The 21,940-nt window shown below is 32.2% G+C and overlaps 1 long non-coding RNA gene across 1 annotated transcript in view; it reads right to left on the reverse strand.

Moving 5' to 3' along the window:
* LOC141545595 (uncharacterized) overlaps nucleotides 1-21,940 on the reverse strand; it is a 379,465-nt gene that overhangs the window by 205,153 nt on the left and 152,372 nt on the right. The gene's annotated exons all lie outside the window — the stretch shown is intronic.

Raw genomic sequence — 21,940 nt, forward strand, 5'->3', positions numbered from 1 at the left:
AAATAAGCAGGCTAAGATCCCCATGTTCTTTTTTAATAAGAAAATGCAGATTGCTCATTCCTAAGTAAATTATTCATTTCCTAAGAAGAAAAATAAATAATTCTTAAGTAGGAAAAATGACAGGAAAGAGACTTGGCTGATTAAATTTATTGACCAGAAAAATTACTGTAGAAGAATATTTTCTATGTCTACTGAGTTTTCATCTGATTGGGAATTGAATAACATTTTGTTCATTGCTGATTAAAATACAGCTTTGAATAAAACTGCAAAGCTAGAGGTGAATGCTCAGGAGACAAAAACATTTATTTTGACCATTAAGACTGTCTGACTAACAAATTGTCCCATATGTTCGGGAGGGACTGTGACAGCAGGTGTAAGTTACCACACTTCATTCTTTGGTTTCAATATGCTTACAACTCTGCTCAGCATTTGAGTGGCTCCTCTAGATCAATGGAACCATAATCTATTGCCTTCATTATTTTGTAGCATATGTGCTAACCACTACATTTCCAAGATCCCAATATCTTGTGAACTTTTAGCAACACATTCCCAATTAAGTATTTTCCCACAATTTTGGAATTGATTAGAGGAAAAGAAAAACACAACTGGGTTCCTTTTCTTTTGGGAAGGTCTATCCTTCATGAAAAGATGTTCTTCATTGGATGAGATTTTCAATAGGACAATAATCTTATTTCACTGCTCCCAAACTAGCCATATACTTAATTCCTGGTAGTGAAAATTAATAAATAATTATTTCAGGATAGTATTGATCTTTTTTATAATCACATGAAAGTCACCTTTTCTTATGAGAAATCTCAATGAATCAAGTGACTTGCTGTGTGATTAACATATGACTCAAATATTATAATGGTTTTGATATCCCACTAATTCATTTGTTCACTGGGGTAGGAAGATAACAGGTTTTGCTGTTAAAGTCCCTGAAGAATGAAATATATGTGATTAATTTCTACCATAATTATCACAATTCACAAAATGTACATTAAGATAAGTATTATCATAACAAATACTCATGTTAGAAAAGAGTTGATGCATTTAACCTTAGAAATTATTGAGACATGGAGACCAAAAGTAAATTTAGAGGATAGTATCAGAGAATTGAATAATTTTCTTGACACGTGTCAAGCAATGACTGCTGTTAATTCTGAGTTTTTCAATAAAAAGTACAGATTTTATTTTTTTGGTAAGAAGATGAGTTCTGTAGAATATTGCTAAATTTCAAAATTGGCTTTGTGTCAGTAGCCTCTTACATCCTTGTGCTACTACATCTTCATTTGTATAATTAGATACAGTCTGAAAATAACAAGTCTTTTAAGAAATCAACCTGGCTAAACGTGAAGAAAGCGTTCCTGAAGATTGTCTGGCAGTTTGCTAATTTAAAGATTTTGACTCTTGAACCTCACATAGAAAGCTACAACATATTTCACAATGAATATGTTACATGTCATATGTTACTTAGAGCATTTCAAATTCATGGATAATAAAAATATACTTATATGACCTAATACCAAGTATATTTGGCTTTTAAAATCAAAATTTCATATTGCTCATTAATATTTAATAAGAACTTGTTTTATAAATGTGTTAATAACTATATATGCATGTATTTAGATGCACATGTGCATGCATGTATATACATTTGTACATATGTAGTGTGTTTTATAGTTATCTAAAGATATAACAGCTTTCAGATTAAGGCATGGGACATCTCTAAATTTAGTACTATTTTCAAATTGATGGATTTTTATAAAAATATTGCATTTAAAAAATAATATGATTTTTAAGTTGTTTCTCCTGCAGTTATTAAATTTCTATTTCTGACTTTTAAATAGAAAAATAATACTATATTTGAAGAATATGCATATATTTATGTGCATATATATCATATTAATTAAAAGTCCCATCTTCTGCTTAAGAGTATTTTCATCATATATAATTTATTTGTTAATCAGAGACTTGAACCAGATATCTCTCCTCTATTTATCAGCTATTTTGCTTACTGGGCAAATCACTCCACTTGTATATGGTATAATCCATCAAAAACTTGATGGTTAATTCTTAGGGAGTTGTTTCAGGTTTAGAGAGACTTAATGATTTACCCATAATTCTACAATTCATGTCAAAAATTAAATTTGAACCCATACTCAGTCTTATCTACTATACCCCATGGTTTTTCTTTACTTGGTTACTAAAAGGCACAAACATATAACAACATTAACAGCAGGAATGATTCTGGTATCTTGTGGTTCAAATATCCTCGATATTTTATTATTATCCTATGTTTCAGAATTTCTGATTCTTTGTGACCCCATTTGCGGTTTTCTTACAAAGATACTGGAGTGATTTGTCACTTTCTTCTCTTATTCAATTTACAAATGGTGAAACAGCATTAAATGACTGACCCAGGATCATACAGCTATAACATTAAAAAGGCCACATTTGAACTCAGTTCTTCCTAACTCCAGGTTCAATTCTCTATCCATCTAACTGCCCCCTATTTAATATCAGGTAGTACTCAATAGATAGTTGTTATTAATTGTTTAAAAATTAATGAAAGAAAGAAAAAAAGTATTTAATTGTGACTTAGTATATCCTAAGTACTGTGCTAAATTGTAGAGATACATATATAAAAAGAAGCTTGGGGTATCCAGTAGTAATAGAGAAAGACAATCCACATATAATAATAGTCTTCTGATAGTGCCAGTATTAGATACAGTGTCTTAAATGGCTTAGTTTGTACTCAGTTACAAATCAAGTGGGTGAGGCCCCAGAGTGAGTGTTGCAAAAAAAAGTCCACCAATTAATAAATCCATCAGGGACTGTGTGTATGGATTCTGAATTTGAGGTTACAGAGAGCTAGGTCCTCTATGAAGGGTGAAGATTCTGGGAGGCAGAAGCAGGTTTGTAGAGACAAGAAGGTAATGCTTTGGGTAGAAGAAAGATGAGTAATACTTGGAAAAATTCAAAAGACAGGGAAAACAAAGATCAATATAGACCCTTATCAATAGTTGATGCTAATGCTATTCAGTGCTAAAGACCAAATCTGATAATTTTATCTCTTCTACTCAAAAATTCCAATCCCTTCTAATTACTTCTAAGATAAATTATAAAATCCTTTTTGACTTTAAAAACTCATCATACACTTTTCCCAAGAACTTTCTTACTTTTCACATGTATTATACTTTGCTTTCCTCTATGATCCTTTAAAACTGGTCTACTCTTTTTTTTCTATAAAATCTTCTGACAGTGAGCATTTTCATGGACTTTCCTGAAACATTCTCTTTTCATTTTTGCATCCTAACTTGCATTAAACTTCCTCTAAGCCCTCCCATCTAATTTAGAATTATAGGGAATCTCAGAGTTCATTTAGTCTATCAGTATTATTTATCAACCAGGGCACCAAGAAGACTAAGTATCTGCTCAATATTGATAGTATATATTTTCTTATTTCCTTCCTCAGTTCTTTGTGATACAGGATTTTCATAATTCACTAACACTAATATGGAGAAGTACATTCACAAATTCAAATTTTAAAATCAGTTTACAGTGCTGAATATTGATAGACTTTTTAAATATGAAAATAGATTAGAATCAAGTATTCTGACTTTTCATCTTCCAAATCAATAATCAGTTTAATCCCTTACTGACTTATCTAGAGAAAACCGAGTACAGTAAGGATTAGATTGAGAGAGCTACTGGGACAGGGACAGGTGAACTTTCTTTGAATTCCTGTAGATGAGCTGCAATACCTAAAGGCCATTAAACTCAAGTAGACGAAGTCATTAGGAAAAAAAAAAAAAAAAGTTTTCTCCTGTGCTTTCCACAGGGATGGCGGTCTGCCAGCCACAACTTCCATGAAGTTGATCTATATAATGGAGTTCATCTGGCTAACAGCCAGGTACTGAGGGTAGCATTTATTAGACATTTTCAAACTGTTGAGTGAATATACACAATTTTGTAACATGATGTAGAGAAATCTCTTCATTATCCACATTGAGGGGAGAAAAGGCATATTTGTAATAGGTATTAATAAGTGTTAGTGAGTAATATGTTGCATAGTAAAAAAAAAATCCTGTTTGTAAAGGGAGAAAAAATGTTTCTGAATAGTACAGTATCTACTACTGGTGAAAAGTTTGTGACTATGGACAAGCCGTTCATACTTACTCTCGGTTTTTACATATATATATATATATATATATATATATATAAAATGAAGGTAATAAGAGAATTGACACTTAGACTCACATCAAATTAGATATATGTAAAACAATGAAAACTTGAAAAAATTATCAAATGTTAGTACTACAAAATATCTTATTGTCATCCTTGTTGCTATCTCGTGTTAACTTTATGAGTATAAAATAAGTTCACTATTGCAGTGAGTGCTCAGGAATCATAGCTTCCTATTTTCTATAGGGGGGTGAAAAATCAATTAAACAAGCAATAGAAGAGCTCTACATATATGTAAACTGTTTTAACTTGACTGGAATCATATTAACTTCATTAACATTGCCATGGAAGACAAATGTTAACTTTTCAGTCTGTGCCAATTAGGGGCAATCAATGAAATAGTATGCCTAGATATTTTAATAAGTAAATAATAACAAATAGAACATGATTAAAATTGTACTGAGATCTTAATAATTCTATAATCTATAAAAACACAGAGATGGTCTCTTGTTTAATTCTTCTACCTTTGTAAAATGGCTGTTGCTATCAAATTTATCAAGTTGTTATCTCAGTAAACCAGTATTTACTAATTCACTACTGAGTTTACTAATTTTAGTAGTCATACCTTAAAAATAGCTTCAAGACATCTAGGTTCATCTTCAACAAAGTGCATCAAAATGCAACATTATTCTCTTTATGATATTGTTAGTATTTTTGTACCTAGATGTGTCCCATAGCAATTTTAGTTTAGTTTATTCTGTTACATATATATATATATTGTATCCAAACAAGATCTTCATGATGAAGATTATTTACCTATTGAATAGTAAAGTAAAATATGACCCTAGAGATTCTAATAAAAAGTTATTAGAAATAATTCGCAACTTTAGCAAAGTTGCTGGATACAAAATAAATCCACATAAATCCTCAGCATTTTTATACATCACCAACAAAATGCAACAGGAAGAGATACAAAGAGAAATTCCATTCAAAACAATTGTAGAGAGTACAAAATATTTGGGAATCCATCTACCAAAGAAAATTCAGGAATTATATGAGCAACAAATAAATTGCAAAAGGATTAGAATTACCCTTAACAAAAATATAGTTTACAATTGGATGGAAATTATACTGATAAGTAACAAAGATCACTTTAATAAGTTTCCTCATGTTAAATACTCATATTCTCCAAATCAAAGGGGACAAGTTTTCAATATGAAGAGACTATTGAAATCCCTATACGCCACATGATATAATGGATGACCCAGAAGCAAAGTTTTGGGAAGGATAAACATAAAGACCAATGGTAAGGAAATTAATGAAAATTACCAAACAAAGGAGTTCCTCAAGGTCTTAGAAATGGCTCCACAAAGACTTAAATTCTGTTTTTATATTTCTCTTGGACAAATGGCTGGAATGCAAACTTATACCTACAAACATTTAGCCAATATGATATCATATTCTTCAAAAACTAATAGATGAAAAATCAAAAAAAAAAAAAAAAAAGCCCTGAAAATAGCTTAAACATGTCAATAGGTACTCTGTATTCGTATCATTCTACTATTATATATGAAATCCACCTCCATTATCTCTCTCTCCCTTTAACATACAAACACACACACACACACACACACACACACACACACACACACACACATACTATATTAATGTGGTTTGTCCTACCAAACCTTCTATATAGGAATGAAGCCTCCCAAAAGCTTGACGGTAGTAGAAAAATTTTAAACTATGTTAGAAAAAGGAAGAAATTCATTTTTATCATCCTGTCCAAAGCTGGTGGTGTCCTGGAAAATAAGTTTAAGTAAGTCTATAGAAGATAAGACTGAACATAATTTCATTTAATTAAAAAAATTGCTTTTATCCACCAAACTTTTATTTTACCTAGAAGTCAAATAAACAAATATTTAGGTTATATACTATTGACTTCACCCTGGATAATTTCAATCTGAATTTTGTTAGAAAAAGATGAAAACAGGAAGATGATTACAACTAGTTACATTTATAATAATTTACATCTATCAGCCTATTTAACCTTTACTATAATTCTAGGAAGTGGGGACTATTTATCACCATGGTAGTATTATTACTCTTTTATAAATGAAGAAATTATGACTCACAAAGATTGAATGGTTTGCCTATGATCACATAGTTACAAGGACAAGAGGTGAAATTTGAAATAAGTTCCTTCTGATAACATCTAGAGTATTATATTTACCACTCCTTATAATAATCAGGTATTATGATACAAATACAATATGACAATTCAATAAAATTAACTAAAAACTGTGCAATATTTAGCCAAAATGTTAATTTGGAAGGGGTTTCAAACACACTTGAGATCTTAAATTCTTCCTAATTAATAGCCCAAAAAAATCACATTGGGAATCTTTGAACTGTTTTGCTTGTGTTGGTAATAGGGCTGATCAAGAATGGATGGCTTTATAATTAAAAGGCAAGCAATCTCTCAGTTTGAAGGTACATTTTAATTGGATAATTACTGTAATAATTTAATTAAACTAAACAGTATAATTTTTCCATTTTAAGAAAGTAGTTTAGATAAGCACAGGTATTTAAACCTTTGTTAAATATAATGTGGTGATTCCTTGTTCATTCTGAACCATATTTAATTGGCTTTATTATTTTAACTCCTTTAGCATAGATCTCCTTACAATTAATAACTAAGAATTCTAGTATTATTTTCATTCCTCAACACCAAATATCATGTTTTGCTTTTAAAGCTCTTCATAATCTGGCTTCTTCCCACCACTCTTGTCTTTTTAAACCTCAATATCCAGACTGAAACAAATCTCTGTAAAGTCATCAATGGCTTCCTTCACATTATATCCAAAGATCATCTCAATTTCTCACTCTTTTTTACTCTTCTACAGTTTGGGGTTTTTGCTTTATGTAAATATTATGTTATTCATAAGTCTTTTTGAATTACACCTTACACATCTGCATATAGGGACGATTCTGTTCTTAATTTTGTTTTCATGACATTGTTGATAATAACACAATACATAATGAAGATAAAATTATTCATGGTCCTTAGTATTATTAATATATATATATATATTATGTCAGCTATGATAACTGATAATGATTCTCCCTCTTTAGCGTACATTTTTACTATTTAGTTTCTGAAACCCAGTTTTTTCTAAGGTCTTAAGGCAATTGATTTCCATAATTCTGCCTTTAGCCTACTATTAGTGAAAATTAACTTGCTCATATAGCTTAAACTATCACCTCCATATAAAACTGAAAATTGAACACACCTGAATTACATATTTATCTGCACATAGGTCATTTCTACTTGATGTCCTGCTTCAATATAATCAAACTGTTATTTATTTCATTTCTGGCAAAGCCTACTGTCCCTTCTCATTCCTTCTTTGAACAATTTTAGCACTGGTACTGTCATGTTTACAATGTTGATGTTATCTTTGACATAGTAAAAAAAAAAATCTAATATACTTTATGTGATTTCCTCTGATATTTCCAGATCATCTTGCAACAACAGATTGAAAATTAGAAGAGAGAATAAAGTTCATCTATCCAATTCATTAATTTAACTTATTTTTATTTTATATATTTTTCAATTATATATGAAAACAATTTTTTAAAAAATTCATTTGAAAATGTGGAGTTCCATAGATGCAGAAAAAGCATTTGACAAAATCCAACATCCATTCCTACTAAAAACTCTTGAGAGTATAGGAATAAATGGATTATTCCTTAGAATAATCAGGAGTATATATTTAAGACCGTCAGTAAGCATAATATGCAATAGAAATAAACTGCAACCTTTCCCAGTAAGATCAGGAGTGAAACAAGGTTGCCCACTATCACCATTACTATTCAATATAGTACTAGAAACGCTAGCCTCGGCAATAAGAGCCGAGAAAGAGATTCAAGGAATTAGAGTAGGAAATGAGGAAATTAAACTATCACTTTTTGCAGATGACATGATGGTATACTTAGAGAACCCCAAAGACTCTGCTAAAAAGCTACTAGAAATAATTCAAAATTTCAGCAAAGTGGCAGGATACAAAATAAATCCACATAAACCCTCGGCATTTTTATATATCACTAACAAAATGCAACAGCAAGAGATACAAAGAGAAATTCCATTCCAAACAAATGTTGATAGTATAAAATATTTGGGAATCCATCTACCAAAGAAAAGTCAGGAATTATATGAGAAAAATTACAAAACACTTGCCACAAAAATAAAATCAGATTTAAATAATTGGAAAGACATTCAGTGCTCTTGGATAGGCCGAGCGAATATAATAAAGATGACAATACTCCCCAAACTAATCTATTTATTTAGTGCTATACCAATCAGACTCCCAAGAAACTATTTTAATGACCTAGAAAAAATAACAACAAAATTCATATGGAAGAATAAAAGGTCAAGAATTGCAAGGGAACTAATGAAAAAAAACTCAGAGGAAGGTGGTCTAAGTGTACCTGATCTAAAGCTATATTATATAGCAGCAGTCACCAAAACCATTTGGTATTGGCTAAGAAATAGACCGGTAGATCAGTGGAACAGATTAGATACAAAGGACAAAAAAGGGTACATCTATAGCAATCTAATCTTTGACAAACCCAAAGATTCCAACATTAGGGATAAAAATTCATTATTCGGAAAAAACTGTTGGGAAAACTGGAAATTAGTATGGCAGAAATTAAGATATGGATCCACACTTAACACCATATACCAAGATAAGATCAAAATGGGTCCATGATTTAGGCATAAAGAGGGAGATAATAAATAGATTAGAGGAACAGAGGATAATCTACCTCTCAGACTTGTGGAGGAGGAAGGAATTTATGACCAGAGGAGAACTAGAGATCATTATTGATCACAAAATAGAAGATTTTGATTACATCAAACTAAAAAGTTTCTGTACAAATAATACTAATGCAAACAAGATTAGAAGGGAAGTAACAAATTGGGAAAATATTTTTAAAAACAAAGGTTCTGACAAAGGTCTCATTTCCAAAATATATAGAGAACTGACCATAATTTATAAGAAACCAAACCATTCTCCAATTGATAAATGGTCAAAGGATATGAACAGACAATTCTCAGAGGAAGAAATTGAAACTATATCCACTCACATGAAAGAGTGTTCCAAATCACTACTGATCAGAGAAATGCAAATTAAGACCACTCTGAGATACCACTACACACCTGTCAGATTGGCTAAGATGACAGGAACAAATAATGACAAATGTTGGAGGGGATGTGGGGAAATTGGGACACTAATACATTGCTGGTGGAGTTGTGAAAGAATCCAGCCATTCTGGAGAGCAATCTGGAATTATGCCCAAAAAGTTATCAAACTGTGCATACCCTTTGACCCAGCAGCGCTACTACTGGGATTATATCCCAAAGAAATACTAAAGAGCGGAAAGAGACATATATGTGCCAAAATGTTTGTGGCAGCTCTTTTTGTTGTAGCTAGAAACTGGAAGATGAATGGATGTCCATCAGTTGGAGAATGGTTGGGTAAATTGTGGTATATGAAAGTTATGGAATATTATTGCTCGGTAAGAAATGACCAGCAGGAGGAATACAGAGAGGGTTGGAGAGACTTAAATCAACTGATGCTGAGTGAAATGAGCAGAACCAGAAGCTCACTGTATACTTCAACAATAATACTGTATGAGGATGTATTCTGATGGAAGTGGAAATCTTCAACATAAAGAAGATCCAACTCACTTCCAGTTGATCAATGATGGACAGAGGTAGATACACCCAGAGAAGAAACACTGGGAGGGGAATGTAAATTGTTAGCACTAATATCTGTCTGCCCAGGTTGCATGTACCTTCGGATTCTAATGTTTATTGTGCAACAAGAAAATGATATTCACACACATGTATTGTACTTAGACTATATTGTAACACATGTAAAATGTATGGTATTGCCTGTCGTCGGGGGGAGGGAATAAGGGAGGGGGGGTAATTTGGAAAAATGAATACAAGGGATAATATTATAAAATATATATATATATATATAATAAAAATATATATATATAATAAAAAAAATGAAAAAAATGAAAAAAAAAAAAAAAAAGAAAATGTGGAGTTCCAAATTTTTGTTTTCTTTTGTCCTTTTTCTGTCATAAAATGATACTCAATATAATGTAGAACACATATGTATAATCATTTCCACATTTGTCATATTGTGAAAGAAGAAACAGAAAAAGGGGGAAAGTTGACTTTTCAATCTCTCCTTTGACCACATTTCTCCTTATCAATACTTTGTTCCCCTCTATTTCTAATCTACTCATTTTCTTTGTCCAATTCTCCTTCTGCTTCTTTATAGGTTAAGATGGATTTCTATAATTAAATGAGCTTATATATTATTCCTACGTGGGGTCAACTTATACCCATTCATTCTGTCTATGCAATATCAATTTAAAAGAAGAAACTGAGACCCTGAAAATTTGGGTGTCTTTCCCGGATAGATTTCCCCAAGTAGAATAGGTATGTGAATTAAGATCCTCTGATCCCAAATCCAACACTACTTTCATCACAACAGAGGGCTTCTCGAGGACCTATTAATACTCTGTTGTCATCTCTTTTATCCTCATCAAATATTAACTTTATACATATAACTGCTGTATTCTTCTATGAGACTTTGTTTTATCAGTTCAGTGTCCCTGTCTTAAATTCACGTCCTCTCTCTCCCAGTGAGCAGCATTGTTCTGCATATAATAAGGCACTGATGAATGTTTATTGAACAAAAGGGAATCAAATTCTTACAAATTGCATATTTCCAGATGTACAATTCTATTATTGTCTAAACTATGCTATTAACTAAATATGTATATCCTGAAATAATATACAGTATACAAATATGCCTGAGGATATTGGGTGTGTTTGGGGAAACAATGTTTTCTAGATAAGGAAAATGATTGTTTTTGTTTTATTTTTACCATGAAATGTCACAGTGGTAGGTATTGTTAAAATCACTATCATCTATTGGAAGAAAAATTAAAATGTTTAATCCAGAAAAAAAAAGAATTAAAGCAAAGAAACAATCATATAGGGCCTATTTTTCAAATCACATTAATGATTCAACCTTGTCATTTTTTCTTAGAAAATAACCTGCAAGGATGAATACAGAGAGGCTTGAAGAGACTTACATGAACTGATGCTGAGTGAAATGAGCAGAACTAGGAGATCATTATACACTTCAACAACGATACTGTAGGAAGATGTATTCTGATGGAAGTGGATATCTTCAACATAGAGGAGATCTAATTCAGTTCCAGATGATCAATGATGGAAAGAATCAGCTACACTTAGAGAAGGAACACTGGGAATTGAGTGTAAACTGTTTGCACTATTGTCTTTCTTCCCAGGTTACTTTTACCTTCTGAATCTAATTCTTCCTGTGCAACAAGAAATTCGGTTCTGCACACATATTTTGTATCTAGATATACTGTAACACATTTAATATATATGGGATTGCCTGTCATCTAGGGGAGAGGGTAGAGGGAAGGAGGGGAAAATTAGGAACAGAAGGGGGTACAAGGGATCATGTTGTAAAAAAATTACCCATGCATACGTACTGTCAAAATTATAATTATAAAATTAATAACAAATTAAAAAAAGAAAATAATCTGCAAAAGTGACATAGAAAGAATGACGAAGATAATATTCTTCACATTGACTTTAGAGAAGAAGAGATGATTGAATGAAAGCAAAGCTGGGATGGAGGATTATGTGAAAAGTAAGTAATTCAGTCATTCACCCTAAAATCCAACAGAACCCAATTGAAAGGTTTTGGCTTCAACAGTGAAAACTTGGAAATCACGGAATTGTAGTGGCTGTTCTTTCCCCTAGAATTCTCCAGTTTAAGTCAATGATCATTCAAATTCCAAGAGATCACAAACTATTATTTTGAGTTGCTAGTTCTTCACCAGAAGCCAGGGATAATTTACTACAATGATTCTAGAGGCAGCCAGGTCATGCAGCAAAGAGACTTTTGGACCTTGATTTAGGAAAACCTAAAATTTTAGGAAAATTCCTACTCTGTGTGACCTTTGTTAAATCATGTGGTTTTTACCCATAATATCCATCTAAAATAAGAATATTAATGACATTCAACTCTCCATATTGTTTAGGAAATCAAAGAAGCTAATAATTGTGGAATGTTTAGCACAACACCTGGTACATAGTAGACACCTGATAAATGCTTGTCTCCTCATTCCCAACCTTATTATTGATAAGGAAAAACTTTGGCAAACCTAAAGATTCTCTACTGGAAGTCCTGCTTTATCCTCAATTTTATAACTACTGCTTTTTAAGGAAGCTAAGAGGTGAAGATTCTTATCAAAAATATAAAAAGAAAATTAATATGGTCTCAGAATTGTATGCATATCATGGAATTGGATAATACTGCCCAGCCAGAATCCTCCTCTCTACCTATAACTTGCAAGATGTTAACTGCAAAAACTAGGAACTTGTAGAACTCAAGACAGTAGTTCAGAGCTTCTGAATATTGCAACAATTTTCTTTTTATTTTGAAACAGTACTCATTCTCACTTTCCCTTCCTTTCACCCAAGTCAATGGTGGGCTCCACTACCAATCACCAAAAGCATAAAAATTTATTAACATATGCTGTTACTTCAGTACACTGGTGAGACAAAAAGCATTTTTCTCCCATATTTTCTGGGCCCCTAATGATATAAACTTTTCACAACTCCCAAGCATCAACTACTTGAAACGTCATTGCAGGAAGACATCTGGTGACACTTGTGAATGTGCTCAAGGGGCATTGTAGACAGCTCCAGGTGGCTGAGAGAACTGACTGCAGCATCTGTGATTCCTTTTCTCTATGGGAATGAGGAAGATATGATTTAATGTGAGTTGGAAAAGCAGCATCTAATTCCAACACTTCCTTCATGAGGGGCACCTGCTGTCTGTAATACCTCTCTCAAAAATTAAAAAGAACCAGTACCTTTTGATACACAGCTACATCATCAGCGAAAGCCCACCTTTATAGAAAACTGCTCAAGTTGAATAAAGCTGAATTTTTCGTTTCACGTATGGTTTATTTCTAGGGTTATTTTTGACATTAAAAAAAAGAAAGTCCTGTAGAAAAGTTGGGTAATAAGGATGATTCTGTTTTCCTAAGGGAGAGAATAAAGGGATGATTGAGAAGAGGCGATAAGGGGAAAGGAGTGTGGGAGGGAAAGAGAAAGCTGGAATATATAAATTCAAGATAGAATGAGTGAAAAATTTGAGAGGTATAATTTTGGGGTATTTAATCATTTTATTAATTGTAACTAGAAAATAATTAATAAAATAATGGTTCTTGAGCCTTCTCTAAACCAAAGACAAATTATGATGGTATACTACCTTACCTTTGCAAAAATAGGTGTTCCTGACAGGTGGGATCAACTTCAATTAGCTAATAATTAGTGAGATAATGAATATTATTATGAGAGGTGGATCTGTTCTAATGAAGGCCTGGAAATATGACTTTTACTGTGTTACCCACAATCTAGGCAAAGGATTCACCTTTCATTCAATCAAAGTTGAGTAGAACATTTGGGCTTGAATCCACCAAGATTAGATTCTTTTTTACTCCTTAATCAGATCAAGGCTACGCTAGTGGGTAGGGTATGAACAAGTTTGAGGAGACAATCAAATCCAGTCTCATCATCAGCCTTATTCTTAGGAGTTTGATTTAATCTATCAAAGAATAAGTAAATAGGAGGGGGAAATCATGGATCTACTCAAATATTAAAAATTGGTTATTTAAAAATACTTGCAAAGACTAATTATTAGTTATGCTTAAGGGTATAGTTTCCACCCTAAAGTTTGGTGCTCTGCTCAGTTTTCTCCTATGCCCTTTCAGAGCCATAATTAGGAATTAAGAAACATGGATTAGAGGAGAGAACCTATGGAAACACCAATGATAGGAAAGGATTTAGACGTAACCTTGTTATGGACATTTAGAAGATGGTTATAGTGCCCTATTCCAGCCTTTAGGATATACCAGATTTCACCACTCTCTTTCCTATGGATCACCAATAGACAAATGCAACCATGTAGTTGGGACAGAGAAGTGAAGATTCATGGTCTTCAGAACTGGATAACTGAGGATCAAGAAGAATGATTCTGGAATCGAGGCCCTGAATTCGAATCCAGCTCAGATGCTTACTAAATATAAACCAGGGTAAATAACTTAACCCATCAACCTCAGTTTGCTCAGGTATAAAATGAGGATGAATCCTTAACTCCTAGGATTCTTTTATAGCTAAATGAGATAAATTGTCTAAATAAACTAGTACAACTACTAAGAGGAACTTAGTAAATACTTATTTTCCATCTTCTTTCCATTTATTACCTTTAATCATTTATTAAATCTGACACTAGGTGACAGACACTACAACTATGTAACCACCAACTAGATAAGGAATGGGTGCTCTTCTTCATTTTGGTACTAAGGGAAAAGCTGCCCTTGTACCATCACAATTATAACTAGCTTCTAATATGAACATTTGGCAAACTTTGCTCTTCAGTCAAGATTGCAAGTGACTGGTTGGAAATTTTTATCTAAAAGTTGTTTTTTCCCTGTTCAATAGATACAGGAGAGCTCTTTTTATTGAATGCAAGCTAAAATCCTCCCAGCTGGGCTGAGGCAGGTTTGTCTTACTTTGAAGTATTTGAAGCAGGATGAGTGAGACCTGCAGTTATTCTACTTCTTCTCAAAAGATCCCAGTGGCCTCCCTTCATCTTTGAGTGAATTTACATTTTTCTGCATGACTTATCATGATCAGTGGGATAGTGTGCTATACGGTACAGCACGCTTAAATCAATCAAAGGCATGTAGCCTGCCCAAGACTTCAGTCAGTGCATATTGATTTATTCCCAATGCTGTAGAAGCAGCAATGATGGTCTATGGCCCTCACCCTCCCCAGAATAAACTTTAAGGCCCCGGGATCAGAGAAGCCAGTATGACCATAGTCTGTGGTTAACTTGCACTGGATAGGAAAGTTTGTTTCCTTTTCTTCTCTTACTTTGTACAGTTAGGTGAAACAGATGATAGAACATTGGACCTGAAGTGAGGCAAATTCAAGTTCAAATAAAGACTCAGACACTTATTAGCTATGACACTTTGGGCAAGTCATATAAATCTGTTTGCCACAGTTTCTTGTCTGTATGATACACTGGAGAAAGGAAATGGCAAAGCACCCGAATATCATTGGCAAACCCCCCCAAAGTCAGACACAACTGGAATGACTCAATGACAACAAATTTCCCATATCATACAATGATTTCCCTGGCCACAAGTATGACCCTCTTTGGGTCTACAAAATAATTTGTGGGGCATGTATATTGAAACTTCTCTCTGTATTAGGACAAATACTAACATCATTTCCAATTAAGATATATGTGTTACATGCATACACAGGATGGTCATTAACCAAACATTTGTTGTAGTTGGAATAGGGTAGGCTTTTATATGAAATAACTTCCTTCAAAATATAGATGTGTATGTAAAACAATTGTCAAGCATTAGATTTAATACAGATAAGCTAGAAGCATCATCAATAAAATCAGGAGTGAAACAATGCTGTCCATTATCACCACTGTTATTCAATATTATATTAGAAATGTTAGCTTTAGCGATAAGAGAAGAAAAAATAATTGAATGAATTAGAGTGCATAATGAGGAAACTAAATGATTATGTTTGCAGATGATATGATCATATATTTAGATAATTCTAGAGAATCAACTAAAAGACTACACAATAATGAACAATTTTAGCAGAGTTGCAAAATATAAAATGAACCCACATAAAGTATCAGCATTTCTATGGTACTAATACAATCAGCAGTAAGAAATAGAAAAAGAAATCCCATTTAAAATAACTATATAACATAGTATATTTGAGTGTCTTGCCAATAAAAAGCCAGAAACTATATAAACACAATTATAAAACAGTTTCCACACAAATAAAATTAGATCTAAACAATTGTAAGAATAGCAAGTGCTCATGGATAGGCTGAGCTAATATAATAAAAATAGTAACTCTACTTAAATTAATCTACTTATTCAGTGTTATCCTGATCAAACTGCCAAGAAATAATTTATAGAGCAAGAAAAAAATTATAAAATTTATCTGGAAGAACAAAAAATCAAGAATTTCAAGGGAATTAATGGGAAAAATGAAAATTAAGGTGGCCTTGTTGTACCAGACCTAAAATTATATTATAAAGTAGCAGCTATCAAAACCATTTGTTACTGGCTAAGAAATAGAGTTGTGGATCACTGAAGGTTAGGTTGACAAGACACAATAGTCAATAACTATATTAATCTAGGGTTTGATAAGCCCAAACACTTAAGCTTCTGAGATAAGAAGTCATTACTTGACCAAAAATAATGGGGAAACTGTAAAATCACATGGCAGAAACTAGGTATTAAATAAAATTAAATGCATTTTACCAAGATAGGGTCAAATAGTTCATAATTAAGACATCAAGGGTGATAGTATAAGCAAATTAGGAGTACAAGGGATAGTGTACTCAATTCTATAGAGAAGGGAAGAATAAATGGCCAAAGAAAAATTGTAGAACATTATGAAGTACAAAATGGATAATATTTATTATATGACATTTAAAAGTATATAATAACAAGATTATGTGATGAGATGATCAATTGTGATGACTTGGCTCCTTTCAACAATGTAGTGATTCACTTATGATGAAAAGTGCCATCTTCATTTAGAGACAGAAGTATAGAGACAGAAACAGAATAGGGATCAAAGCATAGTATTTTTATTGTTTTGTTGTTGGTTTGTTTGTTTACTTGTGCTTTTTTTACTTGCTTTTTTCCCTTCTTTTTATTTGATTTTTGTGTGTGTGCAGCATGACAAATATGGAAATATGTTTAGAAAATTTGCATATGTTTAATATATACTGAATTGCTTGCTCTTTTAGGGAAGGGGAAGGGGGGAGAAAAATTTGGAATGCAAAGTTTTGCTAAGGTGAATGTTAAAATTATCTTTACATGTATTTGGAAAAATAAAATACTATTTAAAATTAAAGAAAAAAGAAAAAATACCAACCGTGCCCTGGGGGGAGATATATTTTTGTATGAATGTATGTGTATAGATACAGGCTTTTAGATATACATATAGTTGTGTCGATGGGTATTTTGTTCCCTTTCCAATTTCTTCACTGATGATTTTATCTTTTAAATTTGCTTCAGGGTACATATGCAACTTTAATCAACATCACTGGGGGATTAATTTTAATAAACATAATACCTTTATAGTCACATAGTTCAGTTGTGTAAAACGTGATCATTTTATAAATACAGCTTTGGTGCTCCTGTCCAGTGGAAGTGTGAGATTTGTCAGATTAGATCATTTAATGATTTAGAATACACATTAATGGAAGTCTGCCAATCTTATAAATGCTTATCAACTGAGTGGACAATTTGCTTATTTTCAGAATTTAGGTAGTTAATGTAAAAGAAACTCTTGATATTAGGAGGATGGTTGGGTTGAGCAAGATTTTAATTTTTATTTAGTTTTTTTTTTTTTTTTCTCTTGAGGTTGTTAGCTTTTGTCACTCTTACAGATAAGGAAACTCTTTAAGAGTTTAAACATCTTGCTAGTAGTTACACATGTGTTATCAGAAGTAAAATAGAAACTTAGCCTGATGCATAGTAAGTAATGCTAAGATGCTAATTTCCTTTGTGATTTCGTTTCCAATATTTTGAATTTTTCAAAACTACTACTTTTTAGAGAATTGTTTTTGCTTTCTTTTTGGAATTGTCTTTACTGAAAATTCAGCACGAATCTTTTTTTAAAAATTAATCTACCTTTTAACTATTTAGGAATCAAAGATTTTAAATCAAAAATGTATTCATCCAGGAATGTGAAGGTTAATGTTCAAGAGCTACCTCTTTGAAAAATAAAAATGTTGGTACTACCCACATAAATTTAATCAGCATTATTAACATTGCCTCCATCATATTCCTAAGTCTTGACCTTAAAAAAACAGTAAATCAAGCTCTGATTGGTAGTAGTTGATGATTTCCAAATTTTGAATTCTCCTGTGAAAACTTGAGAATTTTTAGGAGCACCACGCTTCTACAATCACAGAAATGTGTCTCTATATTCTACTCATGATGCCCTCTTATCATATGCTGTACTTCCCCTATCTTTCCCAGAAAAAATCTTTCCATATTGTAATTAAATTCTTCTTTCAGTCACATTTGTGACTACATTCTTAGCAGATGCCTGATTTTCTGATGGAGACAGGATTGACCTTAGGCAAATTTATGAAGCAAGGGAAGTTGCAATTAAATTCAACCCAGTAAACACTTAATTATCTACTCTGTACAAGGCATATTTTTAAATGTTAGGATTATGAAGAATATAAAGCCCCTATTTTTGACATACTTATAATCAGAAAAAAAGATAAGAAATTATCATTAATAGCTTTGATATAAAATTACATATGAAATTTTATGAGTAAATGGAGGTATTTCAGAAGAAGATGAAATCAGTTCAAAATGGAAGAGAAGATGTGGGAATTACAACATTAATGAAGGGCAATATTTCAAGTAATAGAGTCATGAGATGAAGCATCATTATGACTACATATTTCTATTTGTCCTTTCCACAACCCAAAGTCTTTGGGTATCTTCAGTTTTCTGGGGCCTTTCACTACATTTATACCTCATTTATAATCTTAAATTGCCAATTTATTTTTCTGAAATAATCTCCTTTTGTCATTCTTCTTCTTCAAATAAAAATTGTATTTTTTCTCTTTCATTTTCTCAGATGTCATTCCAAAATATCAAATATTTTGGTATCTGATGTCTGAGAGTAACTAACAATTATAAGAGTCTATTTTTTTAATGTATTTAATTGTCTGTGTCTAAGAACTGCATTGAATTTATTCAGTATTGCAATATCTTCTTAAAATATTGGGAGATATATTACTCATCCATATTTTTTCTTTCTCCTCACAAAATGGGTGGCCAACTGGGTTCCTTATCTTTTTCATTGTTCTTTTTTTAAAAAATCCCCTCTATTTACATGAACTAATGCTGAGTGAAATGAATAGGACCAGGAGTTCATCCTATGCTTCAACAATAATATTATATGATGATCAATTCTAATGGACATGACCTTCTTCAACAATGAGATAAATCAAATCAGTTCCATTTGTTCAATAATGAAGAAAACCAGCTATACCCAGTGAAAGAACTATGTAAAAGTGAGTGTGAACCATAACATAACATTTCCACTCCCTCTGTTTTTGTTTGCCTGCATTTTTGATTTCCTTCTTAAGTTAATTTTACTTTATTTCTAAGTCCGATTTTTCTTGTGCAGCAAAATAACTTTATGGATATGTATACATATATTGTATTTAACATATACTTTAACCTATTTAACATGTATTGGTCTACCTACCATCTAGAGGAGAGGTGGGGTAAAGGAGGGGAAAAGTTGAAACAGAAGGTTTTGCAAGGGTCAATGCTGAAAAATTACCCATGGATATATCTTGTAAATAAAAAGCTGTAATAAAAATAAATAAAAACTCCCTTCTATTCCCTATTTTAAGGTGATGGCTGAATAAATTATCTTTCAACTTAATAAGTATAGATATTTTCTTTTTCCTTTTTCCTTCAAAGTTGGGTTTTGTCAGGTCTTCCTGGGATGAATAAGACAGTGTGTGGGGGTTAGGCAAAGTGATACAAATTCAATATTTTGATGAATTTGTATTATCATTATATTTAGATACTTTCTCTTCTGATATAGATTATCAATCATTTACATTTTTTCATCCTGTTCATGTCCTTTCATAAATCTTCCATGTGGGTCATTCAAAATGCTGCAGTAAATTTTCTATATATCCTAATATTTTATGTGTATATGTACCCTAAATAAAAGGCTCCCAGGAAAACTCCCAGGAAAAGATCAAAGAAGTGAAAGAGGGGGAAATAAGGAGGAAAGGGGAAAAAAAGAGAAAGAAAAAAAAAGTAATCGATAGCAATTAACTATACATCTACTGATAAATTAGAGAGGTGAGAAAATAATAGAAATCTATATAAACTTGAATTAGGAAGTACAGAGTATCAATACTTCCAAATCTTCTCTATGCTTAAACCAAACATTTTATATCTGACTTTATTTTAAGTGAAATCTATAAACTCACTGGTATGACTTTCTCATGTGGACTACCCAAATGTCCTCTAATAACTGTTTTAAAAGCTAAAGATATTGCACTAAGAATGTTTATTTTTGTCACTTGCTGTGATCTATGTATTTAGTTTAAGTGCAAGTACTGGAAACATATATCCTCTGTGATGAGGAAATTTGACACTAAGATTGTCAGTGAGATGCTTGAAGATTGATGATGCTTCTTAAAACACCAGATATCATTATTAATGCAGGGTCATCTTACAGGAAATCATAGGGCTGTCAGGAGTATCAGATTCCTATTTGTGTCATCAGGGACATTACCTTATTCTCTTTCTATTTAGCATGTCCTTTCATTCCAAAAGAGAAAGCTGTATATTAATAATCATTTTGGAACAGTAAATATGTTTATTCTACTTTAAAAATCCTCATAAACATGCTAGTTTCTTATTTTTTCTAGAACTTAAACACATAAGAAAAAAGATTAAATAACCTTCTAGAATGGTATATGACTTTTATGAGTCATTATTCTTAAAAATGATATGCAAATTATATCACATCCGGGCTTACATCCAGAAAACAAGGAGCAACTGACTCCTGGATGGGAGCTCACTGTCTATATATAAAGTGCATTTGTGCAAGTAGGAATAAACTTTCTAGGACTTCATTCTTTTATTAAAGATTCTGCCAATACATCTTTATCTAGTAATCACCTGATTTAAAAAAAAACAAACACTAATTTGTAAGGATATATTTCCATAAAATAATAAGTCATTAGCATTAGAATAATGAAGAAAGAGGAGTAAATAATACCATTTTTAGGTATAATTATATATTTAAAATAAGTATAAATATTTTCCTTCATTATTATAAAAAAAAAAAGATCTTCCAGCTGAATGTTAAATCTCATGACTTCACTGCCTTTCAGTAAAGCATCACTTTTCAGTGGCTTATGTACTTTAGGATTTTACCAAGGATAACTATAAAGGACTTTTCACTATGGCTGAGGGTTGAGAAATAGGATTAAGAGGGTTTCTACTAATCTAGGCACTCCCTAAGGAGCTATCCCAATCTCCAGATTTATAATTCTATCTTTCTATTATGATCCATAAATTATGAGACAAAGAAGCCACTTTCAGAGTTTTGAGTACCTAAAATCCTGTGGAATAATTCAGACTTAGAGGAACAGTACTTTTCAGTGATCTTAAAACTTTTAAATTAGGGGGCCAGGTCTCTGTCCCTCAGACTGTTGGAGGGCCAGATTATAGTAAAAATAAAAACTCACACTCTGTTTCAGCCCCTCAGCCCATTTGCCATAACCCGGCGGGCCACATAAACATCTGGCTCGCCAGGCATAGTTGGAGAACCTCTGCTTTAGATTATAAATTCTGGGCCACTTGGTAATACAAAACAGTATAAATTGCCCCATGGTGTAATTTATGCTTAGTGATCTCAAAAACTAGAGGTAATATCATGATACACAGTCTATTTCTCCCTGAAGAAGAAAACAAGAAGGATATGAAAGCTAAAGTCAGA

This window comes from Sminthopsis crassicaudata, chromosome 6 (assembly GCF_048593235.1).
Source record: "Sminthopsis crassicaudata isolate SCR6 chromosome 6, ASM4859323v1, whole genome shotgun sequence".
NCBI classification, from domain to species: Eukaryota; Metazoa; Chordata; class Mammalia; order Dasyuromorphia; family Dasyuridae; genus Sminthopsis; species Sminthopsis crassicaudata.